The sequence below is a fragment of the Motacilla alba genome, chromosome 11, assembly GCF_015832195.1.
Source record: "Motacilla alba alba isolate MOTALB_02 chromosome 11, Motacilla_alba_V1.0_pri, whole genome shotgun sequence".
Taxonomy (NCBI): Eukaryota; Metazoa; Chordata; class Aves; order Passeriformes; family Motacillidae; genus Motacilla; species Motacilla alba.
Window position 1 is genome coordinate 2448842 of NC_052026.1, and position 14755 is coordinate 2463596.

At 44.7% G+C, this 14755-nt stretch overlaps 1 protein-coding gene across 5 annotated transcripts in view; it reads left to right on the top strand.

The window, feature by feature from the left end:
* The first annotated feature begins 6277 nt into the window (after positions 1–6277).
* The window catches only part of GARRE1 (granule associated Rac and RHOG effector 1), a 58441-nt gene continuing 49963 nt past the window's right edge, over positions 6278–14755 (top strand). Inside the window, exons 1-2 of one of the 5 annotated variants that reach the window (XM_038147871.1) lie at positions 6316–6386; positions 11577–11709. The gene's annotated coding sequence lies outside the window, so the exon portion shown is untranslated. Of the gene's footprint in view, positions 6387–6920; positions 11710–14755 lie in introns of those variants that run through there. The other 4 variants (XM_038147867.1, XM_038147870.1, XM_038147869.1 and 1 more) reach the window with 4 other exon arrangements.

The following is a 14755-nucleotide window of genomic DNA, read 5'->3' on the forward strand; positions in this document are numbered from 1 at the left end:
TGGAAGCTGACTAAACAAATCAGGAACCTGACACCAGCCAGTGAGGTCACCTATGCTGGTGCCAGGGAGGTCACCTATGCTGGTTTTCCTGTTGGAGCCAGAGGAAAATGGTCCTCAGCCAGTCAAGCACAGAGAGCTGCACTCTCCCATGGAGAACAGACGAGCCCGCGCTGCCAAGTTTCAGTAAATAAACCCCACTCTTCTCCGTCGACATCCTGAATATCTTCTCAAGCATAGGACAGACAGGTGGCCAAAGCTCTGTCGTGGCCAAAGAGGAGCTGATGGGCATCTCCCATTTCATGATGTCACCAGGAGACCTGGCCTGGCTTGGACAGGACACCCGAAGAGGCTCTGCGTGGTGGGTATAGCAGGAGTTGGTTAGGTCAGTCTCAAAGGTGGTTCCTGTGAGTGGATTCCTGTGGTGCTGTAAGGAGGGTACTTATATCCCAGTCTCAGGCACAGAGGGACCTATGATACACAGTGAAACACTGAGCATTTCAGTAATTAATGAAGAATCTACTACACTTTTCTCTATGTCATTAAGTAATTTAGCAAAGTTTTATCCATGAAATATTAACTTATACTTTTCCCTCTTATCCTTCTGTTCAAACTACTTTCATAACTCCATGTTCTCAATTACAAAATTACTCCTTATTTGGCAGTCTTCCACAATAAAAATCTGTATAGGCAAAAGATAATAACAGTATCACTAAGGCAGCTGAAATTCAGTTGCCTCTGTTACAGTGCCCTGACAAAAATTAAGTCAATGCAATAGCATTTGGGCCCCTATCCAGTTCCCCTGCAACAACCCCATGTTACAGGAATTACCACATGGAAATGATTTAAAACTACCATTTAGACTTCTTTCTAGACCACTTTAAATATTTATATGTATTTATAAACATGTATTATTTTTGTGTATTTATATTAACATAAGTTAAATAAAATTTACCATTTGTATGGTAAAATGTTTCGTATAGACTGTTAAAATAACAATTTTATATCCAATATAAGACACTTACTAAAAAAGTAAAATTTTGTTATCTGAAACATACACAACACTTTATTGGAATCAGTTGAACGAGGTCAAACAAACACAACATCATTTGGTAGGCAGATTTCTAATTTTCTCTAATTCCTAACATTGAGTAGAATGGACACTATTTTTCTATACCTGTTTATAAATGTTCTAGAATTAATTCTAAATTTTGTTTCATTTCTTCCTAAACAGTATTTAGACTCTATAATATTACAAGCCCTTAACACCCTATTAATAAGTGGGGTCAGTTACATAGATTTACATTTTATTGTTTGTCAGACCTTACAGTGCCATATACTTAAATGCCAAATTAAGTAGAAAAAAAAACCAGTCTAGTTTTCATTCCCACATTTACAGTATGTCTGTTTTAAAACAATATTAGAATTTCTGGTGTGACTGAATGGCAACAGCTCTTTCATCTCACAAATATTCTCTCAGCTCATCTGTGTTTGCAGCATACCTTGAATGGTTCTAAGGCAACTGCTAATGCCTTACTGATAATGAATTCATGTTTGTTTGTTAATCATCAGAATGATTTTTTAAATATAAAGATTTCTCCAGTATTGAGATGGCCATGCAAATATTTTACCACAGCTGGCTGAGAATTACATTTTTGTGGTTTTGCAAGCTGATTCCTTTTTGTGAAAGTTTTCAAAAAAACCAAGAAAAATGAAACAAGGATCCCAGACATCTGAATCACCAGACAGTCAAAAAGAATTATGCATATGTTTAAGTATTTGACTTCCTAAAGCAAAATATGGCACGCCAGTGACCCCTTTGTGTGTGCAGTTGGGAGCAGCCCATTCCAGGCTGCAACAGGGAAAGGATTTATGTCAGAGCCTAGTCCTTCATTCAAGCCCAACTGGAAGTCAATTTTGTAAGCAGAACAACAATTTAAAACCAAACACATCTCCTTCTTCTCTGGGCGAGGGACACTGACCTTATAAATATCTGAAATTCTTCCACTGCCTGTAAACAAAAATGGACTGCAGGCAGTCATGATCATGTGTCACTCCGACAAAACATTCTTACTCCTTGGCTACTTTTTGGAAAGGTTGTTTGCTGTCAATCAAGTCACAAGTTCTGCTTATAATAATGGTGATGACATCAGACCTGTGGAAGAGAAGATTAGTATGGGGAATCTAAATATATAAACCAGAAGGTCATGGGACACATCCAGTGTCAGTTGAAGTCAGTGGCCTCCGTTCAGTTCGATCACAACTGGACTGATCCATGCAGGATTAAGAGGTTTGTATACTTCATGTACTTATTTATTTTCCCTATAACCAGTATGACTTGCAGCCTAGCATTTTTTATGACCTGGATCTTTGATTTGTCTGACAAGAAAAGGTGATTGTCCCTCTTTTTATTTTTAGGTGGCCATTTATAGCCAGCCATGCTCAGTCTTTCCAGAGTGGGACTGGCCCTGTGGAGGTAGCGGGCAGGAGCTGCTCCAGAGAGCGCTGGGGCTCTGCCCACGCCTGCTTGTGCCACTTGGTGCTGTTTACAGAGCCCTGGGCAAGAGGCCAACTGTGTGCTAAGCCTCAGGTTGGACACAATGGTGGGCAGAGCACTGAGGGCACGAAGCACAGGTCAGCAGCTTTCCTGGCAGGCAGCAAAGGACTAAATTTCATTTGTCTGAAATTGGATTTTCGTTGTCCACGGCTGTAGGACAAAAGGACTGCTCTCACCCTGACAGCTGGAATGGATGATTTGTGAAATGTATTTTTAGAAGCTCGATTTGCCTACATGTATGCCTGCATTGTCAAACATCCAGGCAGCAGGAGTGGGTCAGGCTGTGGCCACGAGGGCTGTGACACACTGTACAGACTGTACAACACAGCCCCAGCCAGAGCTGCGTGCTCGCTGCTGCTCAGCTCCACCTGCACACACAGCCCAAACACGGGGCAACACTGCTCTGCTCATCCTGCACTTCAACACGCTCTCACTACAGCATCCACAGAAATTACTAACCACAAAGGGAAAATCGCTGCTGATACAATAGGGCATTAGCGGTCAAGTCTGTTTTCCGAAATCACCCTGGTTTTCCCCACATTTCCTTTTGCTAAACATATCTCCATCTGGTTAACAGAAACAACCTCTTGTGAATTAGGTTTTTCCTTTAACACAGTCTTTAGGGATTATATTACTAACATTCATCCTGCTAATCTTATCCCACACCTTGCTGATAGGCATATCCGTATTAACATCTGCACATGGCTATTGTGCCAGTGCTGCTCTTTTCCCAAGCTAATGGCTTCTTCCTCCTACAGCCCATGACATTGAGTTGCACTCATAATACATTTCAAAGCTGCTTTCCTCTTTTTTTAAAAAACATTGTTACATTTTTTTGTTTAAATTGTGCACTGATTTCCTTCCCTTCCTATCCAACGGAGGTCTTGGAAAGCACTCATATGTAACGTCAATGGGGAAAACATAACTGAATACATCTATTCTATGCTGATCTACATAGGACTTTACTAAATAGTTAATCATATTACCATCTTTCAAAATAGAATTCACAAAATTTTAAAAATAGACTACTCATTTTAAATATTGCATTATAGGACCTCAGAAAAATAATTTTAATGTACAGTATCACAATAGATACCTACACCACATATTTTCTAGCCTTTGAGAGTTTCCTCTTTATTCTTCATTGGCTATTATATACTCTGTTGAATTGCATGTTTTCATGCCCTGTTTATATCAGGAAGTGTGAACTTCCTATTTATTTCACAGTCTGTCTAAAATTCCTGCCATCTGGTAAGACATATTAACATTAAGGCTGCAATTCTTGCAAGTCTTTTATGCCTTTATGCTCTCAATCCATAAATTTAATCTGCAGTAAATTTCAAATGAAATATCTGCTCATTAGAGATAGTTATGTGCTAAAAGTTGTTATACAGCACTGTAAAAAAAACAAACAAACAGCCTATAACAATAGGTAAATAAATCCAGGGAGTCAAAATAAAAAATATGACTATTGTGTGTAACTCCACTGTTAGTGTTGACAGAACCACTTTCTGCACAGTCCACTGAATACAATTAAATCAGTAGGATAACAAAATAGGAGCAGATTTGGATACCTCCAGATAGTGAGAAAGAACACACTTGTGTATTGAGCTGTAAGACTCAGTCTGGAGGACAGTTTTCTGCCTGGGAATAAAGTGCACTTTAGTCAGCATGGCTCGCGTGGTTTTGGGATCTCTTGGTAAAACTGCACGTTGGTAAAACAGGGTACAGTTCAAAGAGTCGTGGTGGTGGCTGTCAGCTCCTGCAGCAGCACTTGCCAGCTGTTCCTCAGCTGGAGAGGAGAGGAGAGGAGAGGAGAGGAGAGGAGAGGAGAGGAGAGGAGAGGAGAGGAGAGGAGAGGAGAGGAGAGGAGAGGAGAGGAGAGGAGAGGAGAGGAGAGCTTGTTCTGGGCCAGGCCTGGCGGGACACGCAGCAAACCCGAGTTCCAGCGCAGGGCTCGCCTCGGGGGCTCTGGGGCTGCGTCCCCCTGCTGCAGACCCAGCTCTGCCCAGCCTGACCCAGCCCCTGCACAGCCCTGACACTGCAGGGGGCCACCCTGCTCCCCCTGCTCCCCGTGGCCAGGAAATAGGAGCTTCCCTAAAATGCATCTCTGTTTGTGTGTGTTAATACCTCCCTTTTCTTTCCCGAAAAAACCCAAAAGCCTAACAACACTAAACCAAGAAAATGAGGAATTTTGTGGGGGGCTTTTTCAGATTACTTTTAGGTCTTGTCTCAATATCTTTCCTGGAAGGCAGGAAAATTCATCCCAGTACTTTATTTTCTCTTTCCCTTCCTCTTCAGCTTCTTTTGACTCCCTTTACACTCCATTTTTCCACTTCATAGCTGTACCTTCTTCCAAACAAAACCTTGTTGAAACCTCATCAGTCTTTCTTTTTTTTCTTTTTTCAAAATCAGTAGCTCAGCAACCATTTAGTTGAAAGCAGAAAAAAAAGTTTAAAATTTTACCATCTCCAGCCCTTTATTGTACTCTTCCAGTACAAAGAATACTCAACACCTCTCTCTCTCTCAGGAGCCAACAATATGACAGCCTTCTGTTCCCTTGTGTCTTTCCAAGTATTTCCCAGGTATCTCTTAATTTGAGGACTAAATTTACTAGGAAGAGACATGCTTGGTAGACATACAAGAATCAGAAGGGTTCAGAGGGAAGGCACTGATGAGGAGCCCAGTCTGCCAGCAACCATCTGTTCTGGAGAAGGAAACAAAGCCACAGATTGCTCCCAGGCAGCTCCCCGCAGACGCTACTTGTGAACTATTTCTAGCTTGTGGCTAGAAGGTGTCCAATAAATTGACAATTTCACTTCTTCCCACAGAGTTTTCTGATTAGCAGCACTGAAATTACTGTTATTTTCACTTGATGAGTATCATAGCCAAGTGTGTGGGTTTGGGGTTTTTGGGGGGGGAATTGGAGCCAGATGATTGGATGCTGAGCCCTGTAGGCAAAAATTTTGCTTACATGTATTTTAACAGTTTTTAACTACTCTCCCACTACTACACATTACCTTATTTTCTAACTTTACTAGACATTTCTGTACATCATTAATGCTTGTTCATTTAGGAGGTAATATTCTAAATAAGCCACAGAAATGAAAAGCAATCACCTTTTACTAAAGAAGACAGGATTAACAGAGACTCTTCCTGTAGAAATAGCAAATTTTTCTGTGTAAAACCTGCATTAAGCCTGAGAAATAATAGGAAACCAGTTTAAACTCCCATCCTAGACCGGGCCTATTTCTGAACAATTCCAAAAGCTGCTAGCACCATTAAATTAAGTCAAAGGGATCTGTTTGGGATGATGGTTGTGCGTTTTACATAATTCCCAAATAAATGCATTGAACACCAGTGTCGAATCCTGCAGTTTGTTCAGCAAGTGACTTTGGACAGAAAAGGAATACAGAACTTTGCAGGTGCCGCCGGCGATCTCCATCTCGAACAGCTCTCCTGAATCAGGACGCTGCATCTGACCCCAAAACAACAGAGTGAGAAGCCTCACAATTTTAAGGTCATATAAAATATTCACAGAATAATTCATCCCCTTCTCCCTTTTTGTGCCGCCAGGCCGTCCCTCGGGCTCTTCGCCCCGCACGCGGGGCCGGTCCCGGGCGCTCCGCGCCCCCCGCCCGGCCCCCGCCGCCGCCGTCCCTCCCGCCCCCTCCGCTCCGCTGCCCGCGGCGGCGCCGCCCGCCCGCTCCCGCCGCCCCTTCCCGCTGTCACTCGCGGCTCCGCCCGCCCCTCGCCGGCCCCTCCCCGGCCCCGGCGGAGCCGCCGCCGTTTCCGGAGCGCTCGGCGCGGGGCCCGGGGCTGTCGCGGGCAGGTGAGTGAGCGCCGCGCCGACCCCGCCGAGCCCCGCGGCCCGGCCCGGCCCCGCCCGCGCCCGCCCGAGCCCCGCAGCGCGGCCCGCGGGCCCGGCCGTGCGGGCACCGGGCTGGCAGCGCCCGCGGCACCGGGGGGGACGCGGCGCGGAGGGCGGCAGCGCCCGGGGCAGCCCCTGGGCCGCTCGGGAGGCGCCGGCGGGGGCTGGGGCCGGGGGGAGCCCCCGCCGCGGGGAGGCGGGGCGGCGGTGCCCGGGGCCGTGGCCGCGGTGCCCCGGCGGGGCCCGGCCGGGCCGGCCGTGGTGCCGGGGGCAGCCCGGGGCGGTGTCGGGGGCTGCGGCCGCCCCCCCGTGACCCGTGTGCGGGCAGCCCGGGCAGCGCGGCGGGGCCGGGACTGCGCCTGCGGGAATTCCTGCGCACCTTCCTGCTCCGCGGTGACCCGGGGCGCCCGCCCGGCCCGGCCCCGCCGGCCCCCGGCGCTGGGGCGGCCCCGCAGCGCGGCCTCTGCCGGGCGGCGCCGGCCGGAGCTCCCCGGGCAGCGCGGCAGCGGCGCCGCCCAAAGCCCGGCCGGGCTCGGGGCCCCCGGGCCGCTCCGCGCCCCCCGGCCCGGGGCCTGCGGGCAGCAGCGTCCCCGGCCGCTGCAGGGGCTGCGTACAGATTGTTCACCTGATGCGAGCTGCGAGTGCCGCTTGTTGTTGCCGAGCCTTATGCTGTGTGCATATGGTAGCTGCCAGCAGAAGAGGATAACGCATTTTGGGCTGTAGCTTAAAACTTTACCGATGCTCCCTTGCTTCTCCCTGCTCGAGGGGTTTTATTCGTTTGAGTGGAGAGGAAATGGTAGAGGTATCTATTTGTCGGGTGAATGTCGGCTTAGGAACTTGAAAGCAGTCGGAAGGTCTTATTTGTTTGTTTTATGTGAGGTTATAAACCCTGTTACAGGTATAAATTGGCCGTTATTATTGTCATTTCTGATTTTATAGAGGCACAGATGTCTGGGTGTTGTGAAGAGGGCCATGCCTCAGTGGTGCGTAGCTGCAATAAACTCGGTGTTACTGAGAGGCTCATGCCCTGGCTTCGGAGGCACATGCAGCTGGCACGAGGCTGAGGCTTGGCTCCCAAAATGGCACTGCATCTGTAACTGCCGGCTGGCTGTTGGACAATCTCACATCCACAGCTGGTGGATGTTAAGGCTATTGTTGCTGGATGTTTCTGTTTCCTCGGCTCAGTGCTGTCGGCAGAGAGGTAGTGGTGCTCTTGAGGAACTGTATTTGTTTTCTGTGGGCACCGGCGGCTGAAGCTCCCCTTCCCTCACCTCTCTGAGGTATGTGGTATGCGTTGTGTGGCTCCTGGCCACATGAAGGTTTTGGTATGCAGCTCGTGGGATCGGCAGTGTTGGCCCATTTTGGTGTGTGCACAGGTGCTGTTTGTGGATCGTGGGTACCAACATGATTTTGCCCTTGGCTCGAGTTGTCTACCAGGCAGTGTTTCTACAGAAGATAAAGCTGGACCCTTCTGTAAAGAATGGCGAGTTTTCCGAGTTCAAGACTTGCAGAAGGTTTTTCTTTCTTCCTGTGTTTTCTGTTCTTTCCTTCCCAGCAGACCTTTCTAAGTATTTAATGCATGGTTGTGCTGAAGGTGTGTTTCAGGTCAGTGTAGGTGTTCCTGGTGCTTGAAGGAGCCAGGCTGGGAGCAGCTCAGAGCCGCTGCTTTCTGTGTCTCTCGTGGTGCTGCTTCCTCAGTCGGTGTAAGGCAGGAGTGCTTCTGCTGGCCACTCTCATTCTGCATCGGGGTAACTCAGGGTGGTTAGGAAACCAGAAACAGTGTGTATGGGGAATATTTTTCTAGTTGAAAGTCTGTTCTGAAAGACTCTGAAATTTGGCGAACAGGTAAATAATCCCTCATAAAATGTAATAAGGCAAATGTGTGCTACCAATGTGCAGACGTGAAGTCTAGGTTTCTTCTGCTTCTTTGGCATTAGCTTGGATTTGGTCACTGGCATCTTATTCCCCACTTCTTCCCACTATTATTTTTCAACACCTCTTCTGCATCAGCATACAAATGGTGGCCCGTTTTTCTTTGCAACAAAACAATTGTATTTTTCTGTCCTAGGTGAGCTTGTCTTTAAACCTGACACTGACAGTCATTTTAAGTACTGCCACTTGCCTTACTCAAAACAGGGTTATGTCAAGAGAAATTGTGCTGCTGCTGCTTTTGTTTATGTGGTAGTACTGTAATAGGAAAAGACTTGTTCTTGTTACAATGAATGCTGGTACACCAGAAATCCTGCTAATGATAGTGATTAATGGGTGCTGCTCAAAATAGCTATCACTGCTGATATGACTAATTGTGCTGTATGGAAAGAGCTCCTTTATTCCCAGTGATCTCGAAGCGTTTCTAGAGTTTGAAAGAAGTGTCTGATCAGTGCAGACAGGTAACTGCACAGGGAGATACAGAACTTGCTGGAGTGTGGCAGCTCTCGGGAGCTTGCTGCTGTGCTGCAGAACCAGTCAGGGCTGAGAATGAGTATTTTCTTGTGGTGATTGTAGGTAGATAGAATATTATTACTGGAATTGGGTGTTAGCCAGTGCAACAACCTACGTGTTGCTAACAATGCCAGGGTATTGTTAGTAGCTACAGAAGGGGTTTATATTGTACATGAAAGATGACATTTCCAGCAGCATGGGTAACCTCATCGCAGGGTACTCTGCTGGGGCTGGCTCTGAGGGCAACTGGCGCTGCTGCACTTGACAAAAATCTGTGTTGTAATTGCTCTGCTCCTCTTAGAGCTTGGTGATGTGTCTGGATACCCTTCCCAGGCCTTTGGGCATGGAGTGATGGTGACAAGCTGCAGGCAATCCCATGCTTCTGGGCCATGGTGCATTCCAGCTTCTGTTTGGATTTTGTATGTACTGGAAACTTAGTGGGGACTGTGGATGTAAACCATAGAAGGTCCCATGTCTTGATGCCTGTAAGATCTGAAATTCTGGCTTGTAGGATGAAAAAATGTTTTGAAAATTAAGTAGAGTATGTTAAAGATGGGTTTCACACTCACTGAGAAGAAGCTTGAAGTTGTGTTTGTTGCACCTCTGGCTTTGTGTTTCTTCTCTTCTGGGGTTCATGTACCTCAAGACAATTTTACATTAGGAGCTGTTTAGACATTTGTCCTTTCAGCCATCAAAGAAACCCTTAAGGTGTGTGTGGGGGAACAGGACACATTCCATTCACAAATTCTACTTTGCAGGTTAATTGCCAATTTGGTCTGATAGAGTTCCAGTCTTCTAGTGTTCTGTGGATAAACTGGTTTAGTCCAGTACTTGAATTTTGTCAAAACGGTGATAAAAAGAATTCTAAAATGGAACTTAAAAATGATAATTTTGGTGGTAATGAGGTGTGTTTCACTTTGAAGAGCTCTAATGTGACTAGACAAATTGTTTTGAGAACTGTGGTCTTGGAATGTCAATCTTGTCTTACCCTGCTGTAATTAATGAATTAGTGTGTTGGGTACTTAAGATGAATTTTGGAGAATTGATCTGTATGATTCTGTTAAGGTCACAAGCTTTGCATGAGGCAAACCAACTTCCAGGGATTCAGGCTGGAGTGCTTTGGAGCAAAAGAAAAAGGAGTGAGTGTGTGTGAGAAAAAGCAGAATAGAAGGTTTAGAAATGCTGGTCAAGCCTTGAAGAATGGCTGAAAAGGGGAATGCAAAGGACCCCAGGTACGGCTGGGGGAGTCCTGGGATGTCTCTGAGTGTATAGGTGGGTCTGAGGTGGGAGTAGCTGAGGCTCTGTGAGCCTTTCAGGCATCTTTGAGAGGCTGTGCAGCACGTCAGGCATTTTCCCAGCTGTGATACTGCATTCCATCGATGGCAAATTGACTTCAGTCTGGTGATAACATACGGCAGCTTATCCAACTCCAGTTGGAAGTGTGATATTCTAGGACTTGGCTTTGAAGAACCATTTGCACTAAGGAAATAAATATTCTTCCTTCTAAGGAGAGCCCTCATAGGAGAAGAACATGATAGCACTGGCAGATAGAATTTTTGCTGTATTAGCTAAAAAGCAAACCAAAAACTTCAAAAAAAATTGCTGTAGAGTAACTGAGAATGTTTTACTGTTAGGGTCACATTGACAAAATAATGCCCCAGGAGACATCTTTACAGTGTGTCCCTAAGTTGTGACCAATTCCTGCCTATGTTTTTAGTAACATTTTCTCCCTGAAATATCTGATGAGTATTTTCTGGGTTAGGCTAGCTAGATTTTAATTGTTCTTCTTCGTGATCTTCTGTTGCTGGCTTTCCTAACAGTTTTCTGCTTTTTCAAGTGGTTGGGGGTTTGGGGTCAGTGGGACTCTGTGGTTTATCAAGTCATATTACAGTGGGGTACTTGTCAGGCATTAACATTTTCTGGTAAGCATTTCTGTACAACAGCATTGCAAAAGATAGATTCTTTGGGAAATTTCAACGGGAGAATTATTCCACCACCCTGTCGGTCACTCCTCATGTTGAGCTGTTCTGTTTTTGTTCTTTCCTGATGCTACCTGTGTGCTGGTTAGAATGCTGTAAGGGAACATGTCAACTGGCTGTTTAATAGCAGTGTTTTAGGTGTGACTCTTGTTTAGTTGTGCACTCAGAGTTGACATTTAAATGGTACTGTCCAATTATAGAAAATTCCTCGGGCTCTGTGTCGTGTACTCTGCAATCTGGGAGCAGAATAAATCTCCTCAACCTAAACAGCTTCTGAATGTAAGAGAAAGTTTGTTTCCCTTGATGGAAATAGTAATATTAAACTTAGTTTCTTTAATCCTTTATTTTAACACATTTTGGGAACTCTAAAGCAGAGTTGTAGAGGGGAGGGCTGGAGAAGAGCAGGAACAAGGGACTTCCTTTTTTCCACTTCTCCACAGGCATCTCTAGTGTGATTCATTCATGTGAGGGTTGTCTACCAATGAAATTTATCTCTAATCCTGGCAGTAACTGAGTGTTTTTAGTTTCCCAAGTAGATTACCTGACTGTCATAACTGGTATGTTTGTGAGTTTCTGGATGTTTTTGGGAATTCCTCTGGATTTACTGGGGTAAAATTAGATCCTTTGAAGCATGTCCACATGATTTGTTTCATACCAGGATATTCAGGGCAATGATGCTTGGTATTTTTTGATATGAGTTGAACTTCCTGCTCTTCTGTACATATTACAGAAGTTGGCTGTGTACCTGGGAACACTTTGAGTCCAAGCACAAGGACTTCCCTGGAGAAAGATAAAGCGCCTGAATGTCTGCAGCTCACATTCCAGGAAAATCTGGAGATCTTTCCTAAGAGTCTAAGTACAAGGTAATATTTTTTTAAGTCCCTTAAAATATTTGTAGGTGGTAATCTCATCCCAAAGAAGCCAGATATTCTTTTTATATGATCATATAACAAAACTGCTGAAAAGCAGAGAGGGCTGTAGTGCCTAGGAAGGACACAACACACAGAAACACTCCCCTTCTTGAAAGACTCTTCTCGTGGCTGCGTCCTCACAGCTGCAGTGAAAGTCTGGGGAGTCACAGGGGAAGGATCACAGTGGCTAAATGTAATTCTGTGCCAGGCTCCAAAAGACTTGAGGAACGTAACCTCTTTCTGGTGAGTATTTCAAAATGTTTCTCAGAATGCTATTTGCAAGTCTTGCACCAGATGGTATTGTATTATGTGGAAGGAGGAAGGATACAAGGAGGAAGAGGGTACCTAAAAATGCTATTCTTCCAGTTCTGTGTGTTGTTCTTCAGGGGAACTTCAGTGTGGGATGAGTTTGTATCTGCAAATGCTCAGAAGAAACCATGTTTGTCAAATGCAGGTAAAAATGAATGCAGGTGTTCATCATTTGTTAGTAGAGGCCCCTGTGTTTGTAAAAGATGGAAAGATCCTGAGCAGAGAAGGTACTTGCTGGGAGGGGAGAGTATAGCAATGCTCTTTGTGTTGAGTGGTCTGCAGCTCTTGGTCCAAGCAGCAGTTAAGGCCAGGTGGTGTGGGATAGCATTAACTAAAACTGTGTGAGGACATTGTTCCAGAATCCTGCCTCATCAGTGCATGTTTCTGAACTGCAGAATAAACTTCATTTAGCCTCTTACCAAACATGTAGTTAGGTATTTATTTATGGTTTTTCAGCTGAGTAACACAACTTGTAAATATTTAAATAATAAGGCAATAAGATCAACCCTTTTTGCTCGATGAGATAAGCATTTGCAAGCAAGTGATGCAATCAAAAACTTTAATATGATGATGAAAAATAGATCTTCTCCTAAATCTGCGTGTATTCTTTAGGGAAAACGAAAACCTTTCATTTACTAAATAAACAAAAGAGAATGAAAAAACTTGGTAATGATCAGAATTTTGTTTTATTGAGTTCAGTTGTGAGTGATGCAGATGAAACCAAGACTGTTGTTGGCAGGAGAGCAGAGATGTGAGTGGCTACTTGGGCATTCCTTGTGTACAGAGAGCAAACTGGGCATCCTTCAGTAACTCATAGTGCAGTTCAAATAAAGTGTCCTTCCACCAGTGTGAACAGATGCACGTCTTCTGATAGAAACAAGGTTAAGGCTTTGGTAGTGTTACACTTGTTTTGGCTGTTTTTAAAGAGAAGTTGTAAAGTTTATGTGTAGAAGAGCAGGGTAGGTCAACTAAAAATTAAATTTCCTAAAGTAATGCAAGTGTATTTGAACTTCTAGTTCTGTGGCTTATTTTTGTTTCATGCTGATGAAAATTGTATGGAGTCCTGGAAAGAACTGTCAGTTGTTAGAACCAAACCCTGAAAAACAGAGCATGTTATAGAAGCATTCTGCTTTTGGGAACATGCTTGGTTCTGTATTAAAATATTGGAGAAGTCCTTACTCAAAGGAGTCTTTCTGTCTGTCTTGTATTGCTTTCAGAAGGAGAATGAAAACATTTTTTTTTGAGCAATCCTATTAGATCTCATAATAAACTTCTTTGTGTAAACATTGCAATAATTTCCAGGGCAGCAGATTATGATGTTGGATTCAACACTTTGACCTCATTCCAGGCCCAAAGAGGAGCAAAACTTATAAAGTTTTAGGCAGCTATTACAAAATAACTTTGATAATTAGCAAATTTTATATACAATTTGGCTGTGAATTTAACGCAGACTTGTTCTTACCTTCTTCTTAGCAAAGATAATTCTGCAAATCCAGATTATCAATGCTAATTTAAATGTTGTCTTTCACATGAATGACTGTTTCAGTTTTAAGACCAAGTGCTGGGTTGTGGGACGGTGTATGGTCTGGTTTGGCAGTCCCTGGTCAAGTGCACTTAGGAGCTTTTTCCATGTGGAAAAGTGGTACATCTGACCTGTGCTATTTTGAAATAAATCTGTTGCTTGCTTTAGTGGTTAGAAAAGTTCCTTGACTGGTTAAGTGTAACGTTACTCTGCAGATGTTTCTGGATATGAAATCTGTTGAAAACCACTAATGATACATTTTTTGTTTTTGTATAGGAATGTTGCATTTTTGTGGTGATGAATTGGTATGCTAGATTAAATCTGTAGTTGACACACAAGATTTAGGGAAATGTTTTTTGGGCAAAGTGCATTTTCTTCCTTTGAAGATGCAGCAGGAAAAGAGCTTGTTTGGTTTCTTTTTCCTAATCTTAGTGTCTGGAATGGTTGGGTTGTAGGAGGTTTGACTGGGATTGTCTGATACAGACAGACAAATGAATAACAGACCATGGTTTGCTCTGTACTCGTGCTTCTGCTGAACATGGGGTAGAAGGTGAGAGCTCCTCTGTGTGTGCCCTCCTTTTCTGTGTTTCAGCGATCATCAGGTGCCTGGCAGAGCCCAGGAGCTGTCCCCCAGCTGCCAGGAGGTGCCAGGTGGTTGCTGTGCACTGGGGCACCTTTCTGGAGGCTGTTCTTTGGCCAGGTGTGTTTGGTGAACGCGGTGTGGGAATTGCTCTGGCTCAGGCTAGCAGAGGGCAGGGCTGAGGAGCTCCTCTGGCTTTGAAGGTACAGTGTATTGGTTGGATTTGTTCTTGAACAGCTGCACAGTTCGTTGTTTGTGCATTGACTGGGGGGCTTGTGACAATTTGCAGTGATTTTTAAACTAAGCTTCTGAGGACGTGTCTGTAGGTTGGCATGTTGCTGTTCTTCAGGTTCCTCTACCCTTCCCCTCTTATTCATAATTCCCTTACACTCGGGGATTATTGATGGAAATGTCTGTCCAGACTGCCTTCTCTTGTGTTTCAGCATCTTTTGCTGTGTTTTAAAGGCCTTCATGGCCCTTAACTTTGTGCAGTGTGAGAGATGAAGAAGACTGCTGCTGGTTTTATATGACTTTACATGACATTTGGCTTAATGTTGTCATTTGTTCTTTTTCCTGAGACATTCACA